Below are 23,346 nucleotides of genomic sequence, written 5' to 3' on the forward strand. Positions count from 1 at the left end.
CACATGATGCGTAGGAGCACAGAGTGCCAGGTGGGAATAACCCAATCCCAAAAGATTGTGTGAGGACAGATAAAGGCAGACCCAAACTGTTCACCTCTGCGGCTGGTCTGGACTGTGCCAATGCCTGACAGCCTGAGAGTGGATCTTTAGGGCTGGAAAAAGAAGAGGGAGCTGGTCTGTGCAAGTGGGTTGAGATTCACAGCTACACCACATGCAAACCTTTGGATGACCTTCTATTTGTACAATCTTCTGTAAGCCTCAGGCAGTTTGTTCTGTGGTGCCTCTATTTTCAAACCCAAAAGATTCAGGAATACGTTAGATCCTGCAAATCGAGTTTTATGGCACTGGTCTGACCTTGTTCTCTCTTCGTGTCCTGACAATGGAATGATTCAGTGCCCTTTCTGCTTGGAGGGGTCATGTTGGAGGGGTCATGTCAGTGAAGGGTTTTCCAGGTGACTACAGTAAATGTGGTAAATGGTAAATGTGTTCTGCTTACAGATGTGTAGATCAAAAGTATTGATCATAGAATGGTAATGGTGTAAAAATGATGAATATGTATGTAAACCTCCTAACAAGGAATCAGACCTAGAATTTGAGGTGGGCAGGTAACAAGGGAAGCTGAGATCCCATGTTATAAATACAAACTGCTGACAATCTCCTTTGCTTCTGCTTTATGACTGCATATTTGCTCAGGAAAAGCTACTTTAAAAAAAAAAACAAAAACAAAAACAAAAAAAAACACCTTTTTCTTTTTAAATATCAGGCATTTTGAATGTGATTTTCAGTTGACTTAAATGTTATAGTGGAAACATTCTTATGTGTCACTTCTGTAAAATGAAAAGAAAAATGTCAAGGCTAAGTCATTGCTGTCATTGATATGGCCCTGGGTTGCTTTTGAATTCGGAGGTGCCAGCAAGAGGATGTTGTAATATTCCTGTTGTGAGTTTGAGAAGATCTGTTTATCACAAAGATCAAGACATATTATCCTTGTGTATCCTCCTAAACACCTTTAATACTCTTAAAGCATTCACTAATGCCTTTGTGCACTCATTAATGCTTGCCTCAGATTAGAAATGAATATACATAATGTTCACATTCTTATTTCACCTCTTGATACATACATACATTTCTTTTAATTGCAGTCCATTTGGAAAGAGTCTTTTATTAAAAATCACTTTGATAAACCTGTTGAACTGCTTAATGGCATCGCCTCTCATCTGTGAACTTCATAAACTGCAGCCTTTTACATGGACTCCTTGTTCTGCAGCTCCTCCCTCCTCTTCTAATTTCTTTCTCCTGATTGCTTTTTTAGATGATGCTTACAAGAAGTTAAATGTTCATCTCCAGAGAGATGTTGCTGTGGTTTTGGTTGTTGGCTTTTTTTCCCCCTTTGGTCTGACCCGCTTTATATATGTGTATATATTTTATATTTTATATTTTATATGATCTTTTGAGGTCCTCTCCAATCCCTGACATTTTGTTCTTTACTTCAGTATTACATTACTTTTGTGTCATGAACTTCTGGGGGGAAGTATTGTCATGAAAGTTTAAATTAGCCCTCATTCAACCCTCTACAGATGTCACAAAATTACTGCCAGTTCCCAAGATGGTTAGTTAATGTTAGATTCAGTATATTTACACCACATGTCATCTCACTTGCTGTAAGCCTAAAAAAACGTTGTTGGGCCTTGAGTTTATTACTACTGGGCGTAAGGGAACAACAAGCAAGGTTAAGTATTGTTACAGTATTTGTGACAGTATATTTAAGTTAAAAAACGTTACTTTAAAAATGAAACTACTCTTAAGTTCAAATATTTTAAGACGGGAAGTGATCAGTGAAGATGCAGATAACCTTGTGGTCCCAGACTGCCTTCAAGCACTGGAGGTTCCAGCCAAATCAGGTGAAGGTGTTACTAAGATGTGCTGCATTATTTTAGCTCTGCTTTTGTGACTCTAGCAGTGTTACAGAGCTGAATTGAGTTTGCTCAGCTGCCTAACACAGTCAGCTACCTGCAGAGCTGGGCTGGTGTGCTCTCCCATGAGGAGGCTTTGCCCAGCATCCTGGTACATGTGGAGCTTCAGCTATGTCCTTTGCCTACCCATTGCTACCAGCGTTTTGAAAAGTGACCTTGTTCAGACCTGCTCTACCATCGTGCTAATTTTTGACATATATTTGGAGTTCTCAGGTAGCTTTTACCTCTTCCAAATTTGTAACTTCCCCTTAGGCGACCCTGGGGAGCTGGTAAAAGAGCTGGTGATCCAGTTCAGAACGTGCAACTGGAGGTTTGCTTGGGATGATTACAGACACAAATAACCCTTTTAATTCTTACCAAATCTTTAGAGAAATGGCATATTTGAGCCTACAAACATCTCTGCAAGATAAGGATATGTGAACGCTGTTAACAATCATGCTGCTTGGTAAAATTGACAGGAGAAATGCAACGTCAAGAAATAGTTTTGATTAGTCTTGTCAGCTCCCTGTTTGGAGGATGCACACAATTGGGTATTTCAGAAAGGCATGTGCATAGCTGGTTCTCTCTGAAATATGTCTGTCATTCCACAAACTGTAATTCTAATTTCCCTCCCTCACATGGAATAAGGACAACAGAAAGTGTGTTCACAGTGTGACACAGGTCAACCATTCTGTTCTCAGTGATGTTCCTCTTACTGCACAAAGAGCAGGAATCTCGCTGTGGTAGGGTCTCTCAATTATTATTTTTTCTTTTTGGTGTATGAGTTTTGGAGAAACCAACAGTAATAAGATTAAGTTCAAGACTCTTAAACAACTGCTGGTCTGTGTGCTGATGGATCTAAGATGTACGCCTCCAGAATGCTGATATTTGCACATTTTTGGTGCTTTCTCCCTGACTAAATATCTGCTGCTGCTAGAGTAGCTGATGGCACAGTGTGAAGTTGCTGCTAAGATATCATTCATAAACAAGTGACATGCAAATGTTTTTCAGAGCCACGATAATGAGCAAGAACCTGAGAATTCGTAACCTCAGAGAGTTCAACAGCTGAAAGAGGAAGGCTCTCTGGAGTTAAATGTGGGTTACATTATTCAGGAAAATAGGACTCGATTGTCTTCCTACATAACTCTTCTATCATGATTGAAGGAATCTACTCCTGACTTTATAAACTGATATTTTTGAGGACCCCATTTTAAAACATCCCTTAGAAACACTTCTCCCCTATTCCTTGAAAAGAAAGCTTTGCCTTTGATCTGCTAACTTCATAGCAATAATTTGCACACTTGTAGCCACTTCACTGACTTGCTGCCAAAATTCTGTATGCCGACAATGAACTGAGAGGGCCTCAGAAACTCTTGGGCTCCCTGGTGAAATAAGGTGCGCTCAATTCATCCCGAGTTCCAAGTTGTGACATTTTCTTTCCTTTTGAAACATCAGTTGAGACTGAAGCTCCAGATCCTGCATTTTTAATGTGTTCAGTTCATCAGGACCTTATTTAACTCCAAGACCTGCTTTCTCTCTGAGATGTTGATTCAACACGATAAGTGCACTCTACAGGAAGGAGGAATCAGTCAACAAAGCACACGAGCCTGCAGAAGTCATAAGCTTGGCAGTAGGCAGCTGCCCGCAGAGCTGCTTGCAGAACCCATGGTGCTGGGGATGCCTTTTCTACATGAGGGACATAACATAAACATAAATCTTGCATCACAGCTTCTTTGCAATCAAGCAATACATAAAAAGCCTCCACTATCTTCATGGAGATTCAAAAGGAGAAAAATTACTTTTACATCTTCTGTTGGCAAGGTGCTCAATTCCCAAAGCAGTGGGGTCTTAAAGTTTATGGAACTGTGGTATGAGAAGTAATTTTTCCTGGTTAGAAGTGACATGTTGCTATATTTGTTGAGTTGTGGATTTAGATTAGCATTGTATAATTGCAGAAAGTGAGATGGATATGGGATATATAATGGCGAAATAAACCGTTCAGTTTTACTATCTAAAAATTAGAAAAAAAGGAGGAAGGAAAAAGAAAAAAACAAATATAAGAGTAGTTAGAGATGCATCCAAAAATCACACATAGGAAGAAGTCACATGTAGTGATGGTACTGAATGCAAAACTTTCTCTTGACAGAGGCCCCATCCCACTCAGGGCTCAGCCTGGCCTGCTGCAGGTGGGGCAGTGCTGCTGTGCGAAGAGGAGCATCTCACTCCAAGCATCTGCTCCTCCCTACTTGCAGCCTAGTCCTCCATGCTGCCCAGGTTCCCTTCCCTGCATGCCCAGAGGCAGCTTGGGTTCTCACTCTGGAAGATTTTTATTTGTGGGATAAACAGAACTTCAACCGAGCAGATAAATCACAACTTACATCTGGAGAGACGATGCAATTAATTCCAGACCCTTTACAGGATATGACCAAAGTTGACTGACTGGAGAGAACAGTGTGTGCTGAGCTGTATATCTTAGGGTTTAATCCTGCAGGAGTGAAACCTCATTGTTCTGGGAATAATTGGAGCTCAGAGAAGTTTCAGCAAAGCAATTTGCTCTGGATGAACCAGAATGGGCTCCAGAAGGTTGGACTGTCTGTATCTGAAGAGAGGCTATCTTGCTGCTGAGCCACCAATTCTGAGTCATCTTCCATTCCTGACAAATGGCTTTGCTAATCAGAATAGGATTTTTATGTTATTCTCTCTTCAAGCTTTGAAAAGTTCACTGAACACTCCACATTTTTCCTATACTATAAATCTTTAATTATTTACATGTTGACTCACAGACTCCTTAAGAAAGACATATCTTTTACTGAGAATTATCACTATTTACCCATTACCATTTTCCTCGGAGCTGCTGTATTTGCACAGCTTCCTTGTTTTTATGTGTGCATACTAGGCTACTGCCTAGTCTGTAAGCAAGAAGGTCCTGTTGTGCAGGTGTAATCCTTCTGAAGGTGGCAATGAAATCTTAATGACTTGCAGAGCAGATAAAAATATTGAAACCATGGCAACCTTCAAAATTCCAAGCTGAAGCCCAACTTTGCTCTTTTGAGAAACACAACTTGTTCCTTCACGAAATGAACCTATAAATGATGTAATTTACAAGTAGAGGAGTTGGCTCAAAACAAAATACAAAATCCAGTTGCCCTGCCCATCTTCTCAGAGGACACAAAGTGATTTCAATGGAGGATTTCTCCTCTAGCTACATCTTTTCTAGCACCCGATTAGCCTCAATTTCCTTCTTTTTCTATGAGTCTTCACACAAAATTTCATACCCTCTGCTTTTCTTTTTTTTCTGTTGATGTACCTAACAACAGACTCTTTTTACTTAAATATTTATGGCTTTTTTAGGTAGATTTTGCACTGTATGTTATGGGGATAAATTCAGCCAGGCATATAGAAGAATGTTGCTCAATATAATTATATTGAGCTTTTATATATATATATACATATAAAATATACTTACATAAAACTGCATGTTTGCAGGTTCACAAGCTAAGCAGCATGAGAAAGATGACAACTATTTTTGTGCACTTTTGCTTTTCCAGGCACAAGATATACCTTGACTTTCATACAAGCATGAAGGGCGGGTGAAGGATCCATGCCTGTAGCAGAGTATCTATCGAGCAAGAAAGAGAGGGGTGTGAGATTATCTGTAAGTTTTAATTCCATACAAATTGTTGGTTTATCTCATTCCAGTGTTTCCTTTCTCCATTTTTGTGACCTGGGCAGAGTCTCTGAAAACAAAAAAAGGCAGAGTGCGTTAGTGTCATTTCTCTGCTAACGCTGGGAGAATAATTGCCACTGAATCAAATGCTAAGATGAATCCGACGTTAAATGTTCACCTCCAAGGATATCTGTTGATGGCTTCTGTCAAATAACCAGCAAGAGCTTGTCACTGGAAAGCCTACATTCAAAGTCAGAATTAGATACATTCCTCCTTCCCACTCTTTGCTGTTTGTACTGGGCCTTGTAATTGTGTGCTTATAAAGATGAATGCATCTTTTTATTGAACTTTTTTGTGAAATCAACTTAATATGTAATAAATAAGATGCTGAATGTTATAGCTGCAAAGCTGATTCCATGAAAAATGGATCCTTCATGAGAAGACTGTAAGAGTCTTTCAGAAGCATAGAAAGAGATAAAAGTCGGGCTGTTATTTTCCTTGTCTGCTCCTACTTCTATTGCACATTTTCCAATGTGAGCAAGAGTCCAAACCTGCAAGAGAAGGTGGAATTCTGGATGCTCAAAGGTATGCACAGGGAATAAATTTAATGAAGATGCAAAGCTATCTAAATGTAATTAACGTGCATGAAGAGGGAGATTTGGTGCTCTAGAAGAACAAATGGAATAATTTTGAGTTTGATTCAGCAATCTTTCATATCAGTGCTCACATTCTGTCGCTTTGGTTTGACGTCTGCACCAGGACCGGTCTGTTGTCATTGCGTGATGCTTCCTGAAAACTTCACTGAAATCGTGAGGTGTTACAGAACAACTGACACTGATCCGGTCAGGGAGAGACCTGGAAGAGACCTTGTGGGTCAACCCGGTAATGACATCTCATTCAGACAGATCCACAGGCCATTTACTCTATGTCCCCAGCAGGTGCCAGAGTCCTTATCAGCTCTTAATATCCTTTAATAAACCAAAGATCTTTATTACAGTGTTTCAGAGGAAGAGAAGGGAAGCCTTGTGGTATGACAGTTCCTTAAAAGGAGCAGCTTTGTGTTTTCATAAGTATAAGCCATGTCTGTCTGATTAAAAACACAAAACTTAGAGACAGACACATCTGTAGCTAATACAAGGAGCTGTTTGCTTTATATTTTATTTCAACTCAAGGATCCCTTTCTTTTCCTTTTTCTTCTCTGCCAATTTTTTTTTTTTGTCTCTAATTTTTCACAGTCTATCTGAGGGCTAGAGCTGTACAGAGAGAAAAGGGGGAAATGGGCAGCTAGAAAATGAGGATTTTAAGTACAAAAAATCAAAGTAATTAATAGCCAGAGGATCTAGGGCCAAAAATTTTGTGCCAAAATATAATAATGATAAAAAAAAAGTGCTACTAAACAACTTCAAGCCATAAGTGTTTTCTTCTTCAGGAATGAAAATTTTGGCCGGGGTGAGTAACAGCTGTGCGCCTGACCTCAAAATCCCCTGCAAGTAGAAACCACAGGAGTTGAATCCAAAGTGGGAGAGCATGAGGAATTATTTCCTTCTAATTGGAAGTGCCTGGTACAGATGGGTCAGAAAGCTCAGTGCAGGATGCAGCTAAGGCACTTCATTTTTGGGTTGGTTGCTTGTTAACTTTGTGTGTTAAACTAAAATAGAAAAGGAAACAAATCTCCCATTTCTATGTCAATTCCTTTCATACAGAGGTTCTCAGATGGTGATGAGTGGTCTGAAGCACTGCTGGTTGGGAATGCCTAGCTGGAGCTGGGCACGCATCACTGTGAGCATTAGGTCTCAGTATTCCATTCCCCTAACATGATGAGAACTTGATGAGAACTTGATCATGAGAACTTGAACAATGAGAGACGATTGACAGTGATAAACCTTTGAATCTTAAGGGGAGAAAATATAATCTGAATTAATGTCTTGGTTCTAAATTAATCTCACTTGGTTCATACTGATCCTTTAGGGTCAGCAAAGCAAACTTTTCCCTTTGGAGTTCTTATTTCCATAGAGTAATGGGCTCATTTGCAAAGGGCCAGCAGTGCTGGAGGAAAGCAGGTCAAATTCAGGAGGTGCCAAGAACCAGAGAGCCTTTGAAATCATCTCTGAATCTCTGTTGGTTATCACCAAGGGGCAGTTGTACTGGAAACTGCCACCCCTTGAAGGTGCTGATAGCTTTCTGCAGAAGCTGGCCTGAGGAATTAGCAGCAGTACTTTAAGGCACTTTGAGCTATGACTAAGGTTCCCTTTTATTTTGAAAAGTGCAACCCACAGACTGCAAACAGAAGCCCAGATGGGAAAAGAATGTCTCAAGACAGTTCTTAAAAATTAAGTTCCAGCTGATGTTCTGCTTTACTTATTTCTTCTGACTCAAAAAGATAAAATGGAGATTACTGGTAGAGATGTCATTGACTGGTACTTAATAACCACTGCTGTGTTATTAAAAGTTTCTCAGTTCCTCAGGTTTTCAGACAGTACATTGTCCATACCATCATCAGAAAGGATATGTTTTCCAGATTAATGCAGCTGAAATTTCTATCCATTAATGCAAATAGAAAGCACTGTCTGTTGGGGTTTGAGCTGTACCTTGCAGCTAGACAGTTCGCTTTGAATTCTGCTTGAGGATGAGTTATTTTGTAAACATAACTTTGCCATTTACATAAAGCTGGTTCAGTTACAATTGAATGTCAGTCTTGGCTGAAAGCCTTTGGCAAAATACTTTCTTAGAATTATTGCTATCTTTTGAGCCAGACTGATTTCATTTACAGCGCGATAAATTCTCTGAGTTCTCTAGAGTTATTTGCTATTTATCCCAGCAAGAATGGAATCAACGTCTGACCCTTTGCATTTAATTTTTACTGAAGAAAGTCAGAAAATAAGCTCTATTGAAAACTGGATGTTGATGCCTTTCATATTGCTACATTAAAGAGGTGAAATATCTTTATTAAACTGTCCATGGACAATGAAACCAAATAACTTATGTACAGACTGAGATATACAAAAAAATGGTCTTTACATGATGCTATAGAAGTTTTATTATATCAGGAAAGCTTGACAAACAGCTAGTTGGAGACTATGAGAAAATGTGGATAATGCTTATTCTGTGGTAAAGCAGCAGAGAAGTTTGAAAGCTATAATGGGAATCTGATTAGTTATGGAGATATGGTTCTGCACTACAGATTGCTGGCACATTCAGATCAGATAATTCGCTGGGAATCAAACTAGTTCATTAGATACAAATAGCAAATAAGTCAATCAGCACTGTCAAAGAAGTAAAACACCATGTATTCAAACATATGTTGCTTCGAAATTAAATCATCGCTTCCACTGCTAAACAAATATATGACAAAAGAAAATGCCCAAGACCAGAATATTAACAAAACAGATACTTAGAAAATCAGTGCTTGCCTATCTCCTCCAGAGACTAAAAAGCAATGCCTGCAGTACAAAATTGATTGGCAGTGTTTTATACAAAGGACATGACTTATTTCAAAATGCAAAACAGACCGTGCAGTATGATATTGTCATGTTTTTTCATACAGTGTTTTCATATAGTGTTTTCAGAGTTTGCAGATGTGAACAGAGACAGCTGTATGGAACATGTCTTGAATTGCTAATCTCTTAAAAGATATGCTTCACAAGAAGGTACAGATACTCCAAGCACCATGGAACCTTCCTCCCCTGTTGATTTCATGCGTATTCAAAATAAGGATCTGAAGTGTTTTGGCTTCTATGGAGATTAGAAATTGTAGATGAGAAATGTGTTTAAGTGTTCAGATAAAGTAAGGCAAGTGCTTGGGTATCAGGTGAATTTACTGTCCTCCTCTGTAAGCCAGCGTAACCAAGTGTTTGCTTGTTGCTAACAGCCAGTGGCCATCTTCTGCCACTCCAAGTTGGTGTACCAACTACTCCAGTGTACCTTGGATGGAATGCAAGATGGAGAAAAGGTCGAGAGATGATGTCCTAAAGGGGTTCAGGTTGGATATTAGGAAAAACTTCTTAGAAAGAATCAGGAATTGGCTCCGGCTGCCCAGGGATGTGATGCAGTCACTGTCCACGGAAGTGTTCAAGAACCATGGAAATATGGCACTGAGGGATGGAGTGAGCATAGTGGGAGTGCATTGACAGTTGGACTTGGGGATCTGAGAGATCTTTTCCAATCTTAATGATTCTGTGCATTTAGTGTGGTACCTGAGGACATCCCTTCAGTTTGCCCTCAGCTGTTCATTTGTGTGACTGCAATGATGTTAAAATAGGGATGGCAAAGGGAAGTCTGATTGAAAGACACACACTGCTAACCATGAAAGTCAGAAGTAAGGGAGTAACTGCTGAAACAGATAAAGAAATGAAGAATATAATGTCACAAATCTCAAAATTGGACTTAGTGATGTGCTTCTGCATCTCTGAACCATAATGGAAACTAAATAGAAGAGCTGGAAGTAAAAGTTTTTGAAAAATAATGAGTATGATACAAATATAGAAACTAGTTTGTATATGATCTGCTCTGGATAAGTAAAACTACCTGATGAATGTGGACCTACATAAGGATAATTCAGAGCAGCATTAGAACAAATGGTAAGAATAATTATTAGCAACACAGACATAAAGAGTGCAATGGTAAGGAATTAAGAATTGAATAAAAAACCATAAAAAGGTGGCAAAAGGAACTGAAAACTGTGCTTTCCAAATAATAGATGGTTTTTATACAGGCTTTTATTAGGCTAATTTTGAAATGTTTAATTTCTGTAGCAATACAGTATTGTGCTGTCTCTGGTCTGACTCTTAAAAGTAGGAAGTACTTTTTAAGCACCAAAATAAATTAGCCACTTTCCACTTAAATACTGTTCAGCCCACAATTTACAGAATACTTACACATAGTGTAATCACTTGAGAGCAGTGTTGCTGATGTTGCTGGCTCCAAGAAGTGCGATCAAGTAATTTAGTGCTAAAACTTATTAAACAAATATTATGCCTGCATTGTACAGCAGAACAGAACTTGCTAGAAAATGTATTAACAAGGAGACAAAAACAGAGCTGTACTCTGAACTGTGTAACAAAAACTCCATCTCAAGCAAAACACCATCAGTTTGATGAAAGCCTCTTCACTGACTGTAATGGCTTTTGAAAGAGAGTTGTATTGATTTTGTACTAAATGTGTGAGTAAAGCATTTCTTCCAGAGTCTAAGGAGGAGCGGTTTAAATCTTCTCCTTGCAAAAGTTTTGCTTAAGGAAAACAAATCACCTTTCCTATTTTATGGACCAATCTTTGACATAAGTTTTAGGGCAAATTCAAATAAAACCTTTGGAAACTTTGGAACCGTGGAGAAGTCAAGCAGGTTTTTGTTAGAGAACCTGATTTCACAAGCATGTAAATAATTTGGAGAAACCTGGTTAAAACGATTCTCAAATACTTACCTTCATAACTGAGATATATTTTATTCCATCTGCTGCATTTTATTCTATATACCTTGTTATTCCATATTCCATCTCTCTCACATACACACATTCTGAGCGAGCAGAAATAATTATGTAGTAGTACTTGTATGGAATTTGAGCTGCAATGATGCAGCAGTTCTAAAGCAGAGAGTTCAATTTCTGCATTACATGAATGCAGCTCCATTAAAAAATCCCTGCTGCTTATTTTATTGAGGCACCTAAACACACAAAAAAAAACAAAACAAAACAGTGTCTGAATGTGTACATGGAAATACATGGAACACAACGCTTCTGTTAAAAATAATACAGCATTTATGAATATTTTTCCATTTACAATGTAATCCCTGAGCCTAAAGTCCTGCTTCTTTAAAAAGTGTGGACCGTTCTCAATAATTTTCACATTTTCATAAAGAAAAAAGCTCACTGGTCACTTCATGGAAAGTAATAGTTATTGTCAAACCTGTATTGGAAGGTGTTTGTGTTTTTAAGTTGGAAGAGCAACTCCACAGTGATGCAATGGCCAAACACGGCCATTTTTAGTAGTTAGAAATTGTTCTCTCCTAGCTGAACATTTACAAAATAGCACTGATGTGAATGCTCACTCTGCACCTGCTGAAAAAGTACTAGCAGGTGTGAAGCCATATTTGTTTTCATTCATTATTTTGGTGTAGTGCTTTGGGAAAGATATCTTCCTTCCCTGGGGAGCAGGAGTTGCCTCCAGAAGCTGTAAATACTTGACAAACAATGTGGGAAAGCTACTTGCATTTTAAAGTCACTCTGGGAGAACAGTTCCCCGATTAAGATGCAGATCTGATGTATGGTGAAATCTGTTCTCTGTCACATATTCAGCTTGTAGGGTTCACTCTGCTGTCACTGAAAGCTTAATAACATTTGAGGCACAGTGGCAGATTTATGCACTGGTCACGAGTGTGCGGAGAAGTATGTTTTAAAAATCACATGAGAACTGTGTAAAGAAGGGTTTTCTTTTTATCAGCTGTAAGAAGAATATATTATGTATGTGAGTATATCTACAGTTACGTAACATTCAAAGCTTTCCTCAATGCCCAGATGTCTCATGTTTTCCATGTTTCTAAATTTCTGCCTGCTGCAAACATATCTTTTCTCTTTTCAACAGCAAGAAACATAGACAAAGGACTTTCAGCAGATAGAGTAATAGAGTTTGCCATAGAAATTGCTTGCCACGTGGATCATAATTACATTAGCTACCTACAATCACTCTGATTTGCTTGTTGTTCGTGACATCCATAATGAGCACGTATGCTGACAGCTCAGAGGATTTTCACTGAGCTATCCATCATGCAATCTGCTCAGTCAAAGGGTTGTGCTGTCGGAAGTCCCAGTCACGTCAGGGATGATGAGAACAAACTGGCGTTATGCAAGACTTGGCCTGCTCTTACTGGGCTCCATAGGTGGCAGAGTAGCCGAAGAGATTACCCAAGACAAGTTTAAATGTATGTGTGTCTTCAAATGATGTAAAAGAGAGGAGACAGCTGTTCTGAGCTGACCTAAGTAGAGCACAGACTTCCTTCACACATCTCCTGATGCTGCACTCTAACTTTCCCTCCCATTTCTTTCCCATCCACACCACATTTTTCCCCTGTGACTATAGTGTGTATTGTGTTAATGCAACACACCTTTACCAGCTGTGCAAAGGAACAAATGAAATTGGCACAGGCTGCCCAGGGTGTTGGTGAAGTCACCAGCCCTGGAGATGTTCAAGAAACATGGATATGTGGCACTTGAGGGACACGGGTTAGCAGGCATGGTGGGAATGGGTTGGTGGTTGGGCTGGATGATCTTAGTGGTCTTTTTCAACCTTAATGATTCTGTGATTCTGTATTCACCTTTCACAGCCTGAAATTCAGTAAACAATTTTTTTTTTTATGCTGTATAAATCTCATAATACATATGAGTTTGTGTGTGTATATGTATCACTGGCCACCTTGGCACGTCATTAATGTTCCTGGCAGTTAGGGTTAGGGTCAGTCCTGTAGGTGTCATTGCAACCCTTGGTCTAGTTTTTCTGATTGGCACAAGGATAAATTGCCAGGTGCACAAACATGCAAGTTTCTATGAGCTCCAGATGAACAAGTCAGGATTGACATCACGTATGAGCGGGACATAGTGATCTGAAGAGCACCTGCATCAGCTGTGGCAGACTCAGACCTGAATATGTGCATGAAGGTCTGAAACAGGGAGAAATGATGGGAAGCTTATTATTCTATTCAATCAGTTTTATGAGTGTAAGAGTTAGTTATAAAATTTAATTCTTGACTAACAAGGAAGACTGAATGTTTAAACATATGGTGCCAGATGTTATTCCAGGAAAAAAAACAACATGACACAGAGGAACTGAACTGAAAGCTTATTGTAGTTCTTCAAATATGTTATCCTTCCCTTTGGAATATTTAATTAATTTAGATAATAATAAAGCAAAAACAAACAAACAGACAAAAATCCTTTGAAGAGACTTCCTGTCTAAGATGAATCCTCTCTGGAAGAGAAGGAAAATATTCAGATCTGAAGTTATCGACCGCATGGTTCTACAGCTGGAAACTGTTGAAATGTGTTAAAAAAATTCCATAAAAGTCTTATTATTACTTAGTTTCTTGGAACAAATACAAAGGAGATATCTGTTCAAAGACTAAACTCATTTTTCATTTCACCTTTACAACGCATTTGGCAACAGCATCTTTTGATTTGAGTAGGTGCAAACCAAGGAACGTTTTCCAAAATAGAGCTAGAGTTTTGTTACATTTCTTAATAAGAAATGTGTGTGGTAAAGGCCTAGACTTTATTCTGCAATGAGTTTTGCTCTATTTGTCTAATGTTTTTATGACATGACCTATGATTATTTCGGTTCTTCCCAAGTATAGTGTATTTGCGTATCGAGGTTCTTAACCAGATTAGATATCACCTTTCCTTCTCTTTGGATTGCAGGGTATGTTGCAGACATACCAGAATTGAAGAAAAATTCAGACAAATACTCACATCATGGGGAGTTTGCTGGATTATAGATGTGAGTATAGTTCTGTATCTCAGTTTCTTATAATCCATATGCTGGAGGAGCACAGACAGAGCATATGGCTCATGACCTAGTTAGCATCACTTGGAAACAGGTTTTTCTTTTCCTACTTAGAAAAATTGTTGTCTCAGCTGCTTTTCCATTCCTCTAGTCTGTTGTGGAGGACACCACACTTTAACTGGTTATATTACCCATGGTTCACTGCCTGCTTGTCTGTCCGGCCACTGACAGATAATGCAGATTGACTCTTGTTCAGTTGCTTCTGAGCATTCTCAATAGTCCCCACATACAGTGAGGCAGTGGGGAAGGAGAGAAATGACATGGATGAGGGGACAGGGAACTAGCAATAGCATTGAGTCTATTTCTAGGGTGTTCCTTAGAAGAAAACGTGGGCTTGATGCCATCCTGTGGCTCTCAGCTAACCAAATTAGGGAAATTTTCTGGTCCAAAGATTTTTCTCTTTCATTGGAAGATAGAGATGAGATGGAGAGGAGATTCTTTTCAGGACAGATTCTTCTGGTGATGGCTGTATCTGTTGCCCAGCTAAACAAGTTGCCAAACTCTTCTGAGACAAAAAGAAGCATCTATTAGAACTATATGTGCTACCCCATCAACTGTATCCCATTATTGCCAATTTGGATGTGCCTCTTCTGGAAATTCTTTAAGTTTCCAGCCTGTTGCTATAACAACAATATAACCTTGCCAGGAAACTGAAAACTTCTGATCAGTAGTTCTTTTAGTCCACCCCACTTCACATAATTCCTTCATTATCATTCAGAGCTCTCTTTCAAAGACGCTATAAATACCATATTGAGAGGTTAAAACAGTACCCTGCTCTCTTCCACTCATTTTGGAGAAATTAAGGGCTTAATCTCAGAAGGGATCAAACCAGCAGGTGACAAGTACCAGCCAAGAGCTGCTGGCAATCCAGATCTGTTTGAACGTGCTTCTTTGCTTGCACACGTGGGCTTATGCTGTTTCCAAAGGGTTCATGAAGAGAAACCAGTCTACAATATAGTTCCGCCACACAGCAGCATTTGCACAAGCAAATCTGACAACGCCATCTTGCAGCTTTTTCTTGTATTGTTTGGATAATTGCGTTGTCAAGAATTACTTATCATGCATTTAGCACTTAATACCCATTTATTATGAGTTCATGTAACTGCTATTTAAAGAATAATACATGCTAACTTCTTTCTACGCCATCTGATGCCACTTTGATTCTGTAATTGCTGGTTTCCTAGGATATTATGCCACAAAACCTGAAGAAATAATTGGTTGTTTCATTCCAGACAATACGTTTTGGAGTTGCACAGAGTTTAAGTGGCAGATTTGTAACAGTGCAGCAGAGACAAAAAGGGAAAGAATGCGAACCACCAAATAAGATTGCACAATGTAACTTGCAGAGTTACTGGTATTATGCAGCTACAGCTAACATTGTTCAAAGGAAAAAAGATTCCATATGCAAATGTTGTAAGTTTTATGCCTTTGGGGGATGCTCTATGCAAAACTATGTCAGCATTGCATGTCAGCACAGGGTGATGTGAAAAACGGGATGGAAAATCCCAGCTCTTACAATGCTTGGCTATAATTATTTTTTGTTTGCAGAGTACAGGCTGAAATCTGCAGAAAGAATTTTGTGGGGGATTGTTTTTATAAGTACACAAAAACAAAATGAAGGAGTATCTTGCAAGTTTATTTAAAAAGCACTGTTTTAGCTGAACTTTTGTCACTAGTTATCTCTTGTCAAATGGTGGTAAGATACCATGTTCTTTTTCAGGATCTTTTTAGTCTGCATTTGTTTTACAGAAAATCCTGGGTTTTGATTAAAAAACGCTGCTACTTTCATCTGACTCTTGTTTGTGTAAATTGTTAGCTGAAAACTAATCTTCTAACTATGGTTACTGCCACTTTCCATGGTATTTGTTGCAAACAGTTTTGCCAGATTTTAACCAACGGGGTTTAAATCAGTCACAGCTTGCAGTCATAAAGTGGGTTAGAGACTGGATAAAAGATCAAAAATGTGGTCAACTTTTCTTTGAAAAATGTCAGCATATCTCACACGGTTGAGTATCTTACATGTTTGGTTTCCTTAGGAAAGTATTCAAACTCATCACTGCCCAACTTACCAAGAATTGCATAGTATCTTTATTGCAGATCTCAGATGGACCCAACCTGTAGTGAGTTCTACCCAATGGCATTAGCTGTTGGATTTCTACTTGAACATAGTACTTCTTGCAAAGTTTCCCACCAGCTCAGCCTCTGTCTGGATACACATGATGAAACTTCCCTAATGACAGCATACAGAATGTGAACAGCTTCACCTGAGCTACGTACCTGCAGGCCTCATCTTGGGCAGCAGAGCCAGTGCAATTTGTCACATCTTAAAGTAGGCAGTAAAAACAGACCATGAGAGGTGAAACTGAAATTGTCCACCTTCCTCTCCCTGTACAGGGAGACTCATCTGGGAAATTCAGTGCGATAGTCCATCTTAGGGATATCTAGAGAGTGTTCTGATGAGACCTTTGAGACCTAATGATCACCTGAGCTTGCAGGCTCATGGAATCACTAGAACTTAAATTAGAAGCGGGTCAAGCTCTTAATAACGGTGACACAAAAGGAAGGAAACAGAGTACTAGATTGGTAGCTCAGATATTTTTTTCCCACGATAGAAGTAACAAAGTGTTCATTGTTTCAATGAGCACTTGTGTCCCCAGAGAACATAAATATGGGATAAGTTCCAGATGCACATAACTGGTCCTTGCCTAATCGGCTTGTCAGAGGTCTGCAGCAGGAGGTGGTGGATACATCACTCCAAATATTAAGTTATTAAATATGCCTCTGGGTGGCCTGACCAGAGACTGACTCATCATGAAATCCATTTTTTGATGACAGCTAGACAAATCAAAACAACTCATGTGGATTATAATTCATATTCAAAAAACAGACTATTAAGCTTTATGGTCATCTAATTAAACACAGCAGGGGTATCATCATCTAAATTAAAAAAAAAAAACTTTCTCATTGTATTGAATAAAAAGTGATGCAAGAGAATAAAAATTAAATTCTGGAAAAGGAATTATGGCTACCACATGACTTGCCATAAAATTTTGTTTCCTCTAATTCATTCCGCAGTAAATGTATCAGCAAGGACAGGGCCAAGCCAAGTGAAATCAGATCAAGCCTTCACTAACCATCTCCGGCTGAATATTTTCCTTCATTTCATAGAATCATAGAATTTCTTTGCCTCTGGTTTCAGATTAAGAAAATGGAAAGCAGCCACAACATCAAAGGTTGTTTCGGTGCTTCACCCAACAAAAAACAAGCAGGCAGCACTGCACAGCACACTTTCAGCCCTAAACCAGCCAATCACATGTCTTTGGAGCGGAAATACTGGCTCCAAAGTCAAATCAATGACTAACTCACCTGAAAGGCGTTTGCCATTAATTCCCCATGAAGCAGACTGGCCTAACGAGCTGTAGCCAGAAGTGCTAATTCAGCCCAGTAGAGACACTTCATGGAGATGGTTGGCGAGCCGGTTGGTTGGTTGAGTATTCCCAGCAGTCTTCCCAATGCAGATTCCCTTGTTCCCTGCTTGCTTACATGGACTGCAGGCTGAGAATAGGCCTGCAGAGTCTACTATGCTGGATCATCCTGGTGACCCAACAGAAATGAGATTACAGAAATCAGAAAATCTCAAAAAGTAGCCGTTGATATACTGATCTAATTGATGTGCTGCCTCTTAGCAGCCAGAGGGCAGAGTGTGCTTTGCAACATAACGGGAGCCATATCAGGCTGCTCCCTGATCTGATGCTGCATGCTGAATGGGGCTTTGCACTGAGAAAAAGTTTATCAGCAAAAAGAAATTTGTAGCAGAAAAGGTAAACGTTCTTCACATACTATACAATGTGTGAGTGGATTCTTGGAGGAGGTAGAGTGGATTCAGAACAAGTGGTAGAGTCCTGCAAGGAAATCACAGACATTTAAAATTGCCTTTTTGGATGGTTAGCACAAAGGTCACAGCACAAAAAGCATGTAAGAGCATTGAAAACTGGATCAGATTCTTTAAAGCCATTTCAAAGTGACTGGATGGTGGGATTTATATTAGTTTACTATGTAAATCAAGCTGAAAGTTTGTAAAATAAACCTGCACAGTATATATAATGATCTGTATTTTGAAAGCAAGTTCTAGATCCAACATCAGGTGATAACATACTGGACGGTATCTTTCTATACATAACTCAGCTAAAATATACTTCATTTCATCTTTCTGCAGACTGTATTCAGCAATCTGCCTTTATAAATTGCTGTTGGGAAAGTTATCTTTATTGGTTGTCTGAGGCTTCCAATTGCAAGCGTGAGTTGGATCGTTAGGAGACATTCTTTCTGTAAGCAGCACTTCCCATTCCTCTAAAAATTGTGGCAGATTACTAATGGTTTTAAAGTCCACTTGCATTTACCTTCTTGACACAGACTGCACAAAGAAGGTGCTTCTAGAAAACAAACAAGAATAAAAGGAGTCAGAGGTACGTAGCCTGCAATGAAACTGGATCACTGCTCACTGTAAAAATCTCAGAAAATGATTAGTCTAATAAAAAGTCTGAGCTATTTCCCTTTCAACAAATGCAGCCCTAAGTGCAGGAAGTGACCCTGTGCTTTAAAAAATAAGTTACAGTTTAATTCTTTAATCCAAGTACATTAATTATGAATGTGCAACAGAGTGAGAGAACGAGCCACTGAGAAGGGCAATACAGAAGTGTTATCTACAGACACAGTATTTAGTTTTGTTTAATGCAGTCATAAGGATCGAGTTGCACTATTTTTTTGGTTGTTTGTGAAGACATCCAGATTCCCACCTTTCAGAGTCTGACATGTAATGGTCTTTGCTGCTGTTTGAGTGAAATGAGAATTGAGTGATAAACATCTGGAGTTTTATTTCCATCCACTCAGATTATTTTTTTTCTGTCACATTTGAGGTCTGAGCAGGTGGCTATATCTGATTCCTTGCACAACTGCATGTGGATCTCCAGGTGCTCATGTGTAGCTGCCTCGTGGATGCCTGGCTGTGCTGTATCAGTCATTGGGCAACTGCAAACTCAGGCAACACTCTGCACCTCACCTTGGAAATACAGCTCTTAAAACAGCTCTTCTGCCTGCAAGACATGCTCTCCTCAGGCCACACCACTCTCCTGGCCTGCCTGAGAGGTATGCCAGAAATGAGACATATATATCTGATATATATCCACAGCAGTTCTGCTTTGTGTGAGTGAATGTGGGTGTGCACCAGATTGCCACCCACCAACAGTATGGAAAAAGGCTCCAGCACTGAAGAATCCCTTTGCCTCTACTCCCCAAATGCATAGCTGCTGCCAGCAGATACCATGACTGCAAAACACGAGCATGGCAAAGTCCACACTGAAAAGGATTTTCCTATGGGAAATCATCACTTTCACAGTACTGTAACTTCAATGTACTTCTCTCGAGTACTTATTACTAATGAGATGTAATCATTGACTGTGTAAGTAATAGTTTTCATAATAACAGAGGAAAGGGAGGCTTTTAAAATATGTTCATTCTGGCCAGGTGACACTCCCACCTGATTTCTTTCATTTTTGAAGACATCAGTAATATTGAATAATCTATTAGGGCTTTTTTCTTCATCAATACAACGATGCTGATGAAGACATCAACAATGCCTCCTTTTGTGATGTTGCTGTAAGTCTTTTCACCATACACGTTGCACCTTTACTGACATTGTGCATTTTGATGTGTACTTTTTTGTGGAAGATGAAAAGAGCTTTGGAGAATCAGAAGGTTTTGCAAATACCATATGTATTTCTCAAAATTCTCCATAGAGCATCAGCTATCTTTAAAACAAAAAGCATAGCAGACGCCTGGTCCTGGTCTCAGCAGATCTCCCCTCTTCCATGTTAAAACCAATTAATCTTGAGTTTTGCTTTGTTTTCTGAAGAGGTTATTATTAAACCATCAGCTTGCGACTGAAAGTTTCTCTCTGCCTTGTATGAATTTTTCACTCTCTGTCCACCCACTGGGTAGCTGTTGCAGCATCGTTGAAGACTAGTTGTGAACGCAAGTTAGTTAATGCAGTTACACAGGAAGACTGAATGCTGCCAATTTTATTTCAGTAGGAAATTACAAAATCTGAAAGGCATCAATGGACGAACATGGCCAGGTATGATGTAGCCCTATTCCTTCACGTCTCACAAAAAAGCCACACCAACCGTGGTGCTGGAAATACAGGTTTTTACAGTGATGGAGATATTTCAAAGAGCACAAAGAATACAGGGAAGTATTTTACTCAGAGGAATGCAGCGAGGACCCTTATTTTATTGCCACTCTTCCATCTTTCCTCTTGTTCCCTCCCACGAGACGAGCCCAGGGCAGCGTGCACTGAGAAATGCAACGCTTGAGCCCAGGACACAATTTGCTTGAGTTTGTCCTCATGGAAAAGCCTCTGGCTGGCTGAGCAGGAGGGGGCTGATACCACTGTTGCCTCATAAACGTCAAGTGTAATTTGTTGGGCTCCTATCTGAACACACTGCATAGTCTTTTCCAGCCTGGGAAATTTCTTCTATCCTTCAATAACCACATCTCGGAGGCAGCTGGGAGACAGAAATATCTTCCAAGAGAAACAGATGCTTGAGGCTTGATGCTTAGCAAATGTGAGCATAATTTTCTACATTTTACACCCTTGCTATATAGGTGTGTTGCATCTGCAATGTAGTAAGTTATTAGATAATGTATTGAACAATAGAGCTAATGTTAATAGCTTAATTGCAGTTTGTTTCCTCCCCTCTAACAACAACAAGAAAAGAAAAAGCATATAAATATACAAAGAAATAAATCACCACGCTTTTCCTTTTTTACCTTCCTATCCTCAGGCAAAAGAACCAATTAGTAAACTCCAGCCTCTTCTCACTGTGGCTCCATGCTGCTAATTATGAGAAATAAGAAAAGACCCCAAAACTTCCAGGGTGGAGCCCACGGGCAAATGGAAAGCTCCAGAAATTAGAGGACTGTGGGCAGCCATTATATTTGAATAAGAAAACTGCATGGCTCTGAGGACTGCAAGCTGAAAGCATCAGCAGAGCTCTGCTGCCTTTCAAGCACAACAAAACCAGACAAATACTGACCCAGGATACATTAAGAGCTGAAGAGTCATTGCTCTCTCTTCTCTTTCAGCTATCGAGTTTATTCTCTAACTCAAATGCAGAGTCTACAAGAAGCCTACAGCAGCACTTGCTCTCATTTTTCTTGCTTTAATGGTGAAAGGCTTTCAGAGCAGCCCAGTCCGTATATAGCTGAGGCCGTAAGGGCAGCAGTGTCATTGCTTTCCCACCTTATTTAAAGCCACTTTACCGTGAAGGCAGATTTTGTGCCTCAGTGGTAAACATGCAGGATCTTCGCATTCTTATGGAAGAAAAGGCTGCCAGCTAATTTTGTAACCATGGAAATGAGAAAACAATATATAGTTTATAACAGTATTTAAAGATTTTGAAATCACTCTATGGGACTCAGGAGCAATGCCCAAATCCACCATCCAATCGTAACCCACACTACAGCTATTTCTGTGAAAGCACAGTCAGGAGACAGCATTTTTGGAGGAGATTTCAAGTCTTGGTGCATAGGTAGCACAGCTGAGTTCCCCAAACTGGAATTTTCACAGATACGTTTTTGTCAAGCTAAACAATGTCAGCTTGTCTTCCTCCAAAACCTGTTTAGTTCCTAGTACTGAGTTTTATTAAACTGAAATAAATTCATCTGAGAAGTGACAGAACTGGCTAAGAAGCAGAAACTTCTGACTTCCAGATCGTGTCCCTGAGATTACACTGTAGGAAATGAAAAGGCTTAAATCTTTTTTTAACATCTTCCTTATGAATGGAGATTATGTCCAAAAAAAAAAAAAAAAAAAAAAAGGAATAAGGTTGTGCTTCTCACAATTTCAGGTATTTGCTGGCACTTATGTTTTCAGCAATATGTAAGAGAAAGGCTTGCCAAAATCTGTTAAAGATTTAGCCATGTGGGGACCACTAGCTCTTCTGATCTGCTGTGAAATGCCCAACCCCTGGCAGGAGGTCAGAGCTCCTTGTGTGGGCCCTATGGGATCTCATCAGCAGACCAAACCACAGGGACCATTGTGATTCAGGGATGTCACAGCAAGGCTGAAGCCCAACCAGCTGCCCCAAGAGGCCAGCAGCACTTTGACAAAAGAAATTCACTTTTTCTCGAACTCAGCTATGTTCAGGTGAGGCAAAGCTCCCTCCTTGGTGACTTTCACCCATTGATATCCTCTGATCTCCCAGCATCACTTTTAGTTGCTGATGAGTCAGCTGGGAGGTATTTTTGTTTCACGGCATTTGCATTTTCTGTAACTGGTTCTTTATGTGTTCTGATGTTTGCTGCTCAGCAAGCATGCCCCATCGCATTCAATGTGCCATGAGTAAAGCTGATGAAATATCTAAACAAAAACTGCTCTTAGAACTCATCTTGCATCCCCAGGATTCAGCTCTGTTTAACTACAAAGCCACCCAAAGGAGCTCAGCCCCACTGTGCAGTTGATGGAAGAGCTTATTTGGTGAAGCAGAAATACAGCCTTATTCTGTTTTAAACTAAAGAAGAGTAGGTTTAGATAAGATTTTAGGAAGAAGCTCATTAGTATTAGGGTGGTTAGATACTGGCACAGGCTGTCCAGAGAAGTTGCGGATGCCCCATTCCTGGAAATGCTCAAGGCCAGGCTGAATGGGGACTTGGGCAATGTGATCTTCTGGAAGGTGTCCCTGCCCAAGACAGAGGTACTGAAACAAGATTATCTTCAGTGGTATTTTTCAACCTAAGCCATTCTTTGATTTTTTCTGTGATAGTCTATATAAAGATGTAGGGAGGAGGGGATTTGCCTCGTGTTCCAGCCCCTTTCTGTTTGTACACTGGGTTTGTGGCAGAGGTGGGACTGTCCAGAGGTCCCATTTGGTAATTCAGCATTTATTTCTCTTGATATCTTTGCAGAGGTGCAGCTGAGTGAAGTTTGCTTCAGCAGCATTCTGGAATGACTCTGGAATTACATTGTTGTTACCAGAGATAAAGCTGTCCTGAAAGCCATTGGCAGGAAGATGCACTTATTTCAGCTGTTCTTATCTTCCAAACAACAGTTAACATTGGATTTCAGTTCCAATAACAGAAATCTGAATTCAGTCAATTAATAAAAGCAGAGAACTTTTGTAATTG

The sequence above is a fragment of the Meleagris gallopavo genome, chromosome 15 (genome assembly GCF_905368555.1).
Source record: "Meleagris gallopavo chromosome 15, MGAL_WU_HG_1.1, whole genome shotgun sequence".
Classification (NCBI taxonomy): domain Eukaryota; kingdom Metazoa; phylum Chordata; class Aves; order Galliformes; family Phasianidae; genus Meleagris; species Meleagris gallopavo.